A 4214-nucleotide genomic window follows, 5' to 3' on the forward strand; every position below is an offset into this window, starting at 1 on the left:
CTTTGTTTCAGCGTTTCTTGGCTATTGTGAACAAGATGAAAGCAAATATCACCGTCTTACCCTACACTGATCATGATAGAGCTTTAAAGCTCCTGCATGCCTTGGATCACGAAGTGTGGGGTACCAAGGTTGATGCTATCATCGAGTCACCGAATTATGAAACACTTTCCATTGATGAACTCTTTGCCAAGTTGAAATCCACGGAGGTTGACAAGAGGCTCCGAGCAAAACAAGGAGGCCCTATTGATCCAAATAGTATGGCTCTCATGTCAGGCTCTGGACAGCCTAAGTCTTTGAGTAACTCTTCTTCTATGTCGTTTGCCTTGTCTTCTTTGGTTTCTGTTTCAGAGGAGCAGCTGGAGGTTCTTGATGATGATGAGCTCGCCTTGATCACGAGGCGATTCATGCGCTTCAACGACAACCGCAAGAACAGGCGAAGGAACAACAACAACTGCTTCGATTGTGGCAAGCCAGGCCACTTTGCCGCCGACTGCCCCAACAAAAACAAAACCAAGAGCAAGTACAACTACAACAAGCACAAGAACAAGGACGGCACCAAGAAGAAGAAGAAGTACACCGACCGTGAGAAGAAGGAGTATCGCAAGAAGGCCAAAGCACGTGCCTTCATCGCCTCCCTCAGCGACGTCGACTCCGACACCGACGACCACACTGACTCAAGCTCAAGCGAGGAGGATGACGACCGCAAGGCAAAGAAGAAGGACGACAAGAACTTCAATGGCCTCTGCTTCTACTCCGACAAGAACCGCGACGGGTACTGTGTCATGGCTCTCAACTCCAAGAAGGATGACAAGGAAAGTGACTCCGACACAGAAACAGAGGTAAAGCCTACTCCTGAACAACTTGCTCTAGAAGTAGAAGAACTTAATGATTGCCTAATCAATCAAGATAAACTGCTTAAGAAGGCTGCTAAAGAGCGAGTTGAGCTTAAGGCTAAGTTAGAAAGTGCCTTGATTGAGATAGACATGCTTAAATCTGCTTCTACTGTTTCTGATGTTGTTGAGTGTGATGAATGTGGTGTTCATATGGCTAGTCTTGCATCTTTACAATCTAAGCATGCTTTGTTGGTAGATGAATAGGATTTGACTAGGGCTGCTTTAGATGAGGTCAAGAATAGGCCTGTTTTGCTTGGTGCATGTAAGTCTTGCCCTGCTTTGCAAGTTCAGTTGGATGATGCATGTGCTAAGCTTAGTGCTTTAGAGAAGTCTGAGTTTATTGCTAGATCTAAACTTCCTAAATGCACTGTTTGTCCTGAACTCAAGCTTAATTTGCAACATGTTGAGGATGAAAACTCCTACTTGCGCACTGTTCTTAGTTGGGTGTCAAGTAGGGAACCTCAGCTAGGCATGATGATTCAGGAGTTCAAAAGGGCTGATAGTTTTGGGCTTGGGTCGGTTATGAAGGGATGTATTTTTAATGGGTTGCACAAGTTCTTTGATGGGTTGTGTGAGAAGGTGGGTCAAAACAGTGGTGAGAGAAAGAAACCAAGCTACAATCAGTGTGAGCCACCAATTGACTACACCCCTCGAGAGTCACCCACTAAAAATAGAGAGCAACCCAATCCAGCTTGTGAGCAAAACTTGTCTGAGTGTGTGAGAGATGGAATTTTCATTGAGACACCACCTAAAGCACCCAAGAAAGCCATTTGGGTCGAAAAGTCAAACCACCTCAAGAACAAATTTGACACACTTCCAGATATTGCTCCTAAGAAACCTCCACCAAAACCTCAAGACAAGCCACAACCTAGAGTGAATCCTCAGCCAAAACAGCCTGCTAGATTCCACTGTGAGTATTGCAAGAGATAGGGTCACCTTGAGGAGTTTTGCTTTCGCAAGAAGAAGGCTTTGAGGCGTGAGCGTGAGTGGGGCAACAGGGACATGTACCACCCTTCTCATGGTGTACATGCGCCTAGAGCAGCTCCTTCACCTCGTCGTGTGGATAGTGTGCGTTTTGCTCCTTCGCATGTTTTTGCTAGGCATGCTCCTCGCCATGATCAATATGGCCCAGGACAATATGGTCGTGGCTTTGAGTCTTGGAGCTACAACGGACCATATTTTCCCCCTAGCGTTGGCCGTAGTCCTCCTGTGAGACGAGAGATGGTTGATTTTGATAACCCCACTCTTGAGCAAATGGTTCGACACTGGTATTCTACTTGTTTTTCTAACCCCAGTGTTGAGTCATTTGCTCATCCTTGGTCTCCCTTTGTTTGAGCAGGTCGGAGGCCTGGAGAACACGTGGCTTATTGATTCCAGTTGCACTCGACACATGACCGATGATCACAGATGGTTCTCCAGCCTCACCCCGGTGATGACCAAGGAGTACATCACTTTCGGGGATAATAGCAAAGGTAAGGTGTTGTCTGAAGGTGTTATCAAGGTGAGTGAGAATTTCATGCTCAAGCGAGTTGCTCTAGTTGATTCTCTTGGTTTCAATTTGCTCTCTGTGTCGCAACTGCTTGATGATGGTTTTGAGGTCCGTTTTAAGCAAGGGACCTCAAGGATTTTAGACTCTCGAGGCGATCTTGTGTGTATGATCGTCCCCGAGGGTCAAGTGTTTCGAGTTGATTTTTCCAAGTCATTTGGTCTCTCTCGGTGTTTAGTGGCTGGCTCATCTTCTGAACTTTGGAAATGGCATAGGAGATTGGGTCATTTGAGCTTTGATTTGCTTTCCCGCTTGAGTACTTTGGATCTTATTCGTGGTTTGCCCAAATTAAAGTTTGAAAAAGATCTTGTTTGTGCTCCCTGTCGACATGGGAAGATGGTTGCTGCTTCCCATCCACCTGTGAATCAGGTGATGACTGAACATCCAGGCGAGCTGTTGCATATGGACACTGTTGGTCCAGCTCGTGTTTGTTCAGCCGGTGGGAAGTGGTATGTGCTTGTGATCGTTGATGATTTTTTGAGGTATTCATGGGTTTTCTTCATGGAATCTAAGGATGAGGCATTTACTTTTGTTCGAGATTTGATCTTGAGTTTGAGAAACGAGCGACCAAAAGATGCCATGAGAGCTATCCGCAGTGACAATGGCACAGAATTCAAGAACGCTCGTTTTAAAGCCTTTTGCAATGATCTTGGTCTTGAACACCAGTTTTCATCGCCTTATGTCCCTCCTCAGAATGGTGTTGTTGAACGGAAGAATCGGACCCTTTGTGAAATGGCTAGGACGATGCTTGATGAGCATAGGACTCCTAGAAAATTTTGGGCCGAAGCCGTCAACACTGCTTGCTATGTGTCCAATCGAATCTTTTTGCGAGCTTTCCTGAAGAAAACTTCTTATGAGCTGATGCATCGACGTTCCCCCAAAGTGAGTCACCTGAGGGTGTTTGGCTGCAAGTGTTTCATTCTCAAGCAAGGAAATTTGGATAAATTTGAGTCTCGTTCTACGGATGGGATTTTTCTTGGTTATGCTTCTCATAGTCGTGCTTATCGTGTGCTTAACCTTGAAACTAACCGGATCGTGGAAACTTGTGAGATTACATTCGATGAAACTATGCCTTGCACAACTCCTGTCTTTGAAGTTGCAGGTGAACATGAAATGGGGCAAAGCATATTTGAGGAAGAGGAAGAGCGTGTAGATGGTGGTGAGGAAGAGGATGATGAGATTGACCGAGCTCCAGCTGTTGCACCTGTACCTTCTACTTCGACTACGAGAGTTGATGGCCCTACCTCTACTTCCACTACTTCAAGCCATCAACCAGTACCACTACAGGATGAAGAAGAAGAAGATCAGAGTGATCCAGCTGCTGTTGAGGGGGAGGCGACTTCAGAGCGAGAGGCTCCACGGCACATTCAGCGTCGTCATCCTCCACAACAGATGATCAGTAACTTACATGAACGCACCACTAGGCACAGCTCTAGGCAGATTTCACACTTTGCACATTCTGCATTTGTTGCCTCTTTCAAACCCCGAGATATTGGACATGCTTTATCTGATTCAAATTGGGTTAATGCCATGCATGAGGAGTTGGAGAACTTTGAGCGAAACAGGGTTTGGGTTTTAGTTGAACCACCTCCAAATTGCTATTCTATAGGAACAAAATGGGTTTTCAATAACAAACAAGGTGAGGATGGGTTGATTGTGAGAAACAAAGCGAGGTTGGTTGCCCGAGGTTTTAGCCAAAAAGAGGGGATAGATTATGAGGAAACCTTTGCCCCTGTTGCCCGTTTGGAAGCAATTAGAATCCTTCTAGCCTTCTG

The sequence above is a fragment of the Setaria viridis genome, chromosome 6 (assembly GCF_005286985.2).
Source record: "Setaria viridis chromosome 6, Setaria_viridis_v4.0, whole genome shotgun sequence".
Taxonomy (NCBI): Eukaryota; Viridiplantae; Streptophyta; class Magnoliopsida; order Poales; family Poaceae; genus Setaria; species Setaria viridis.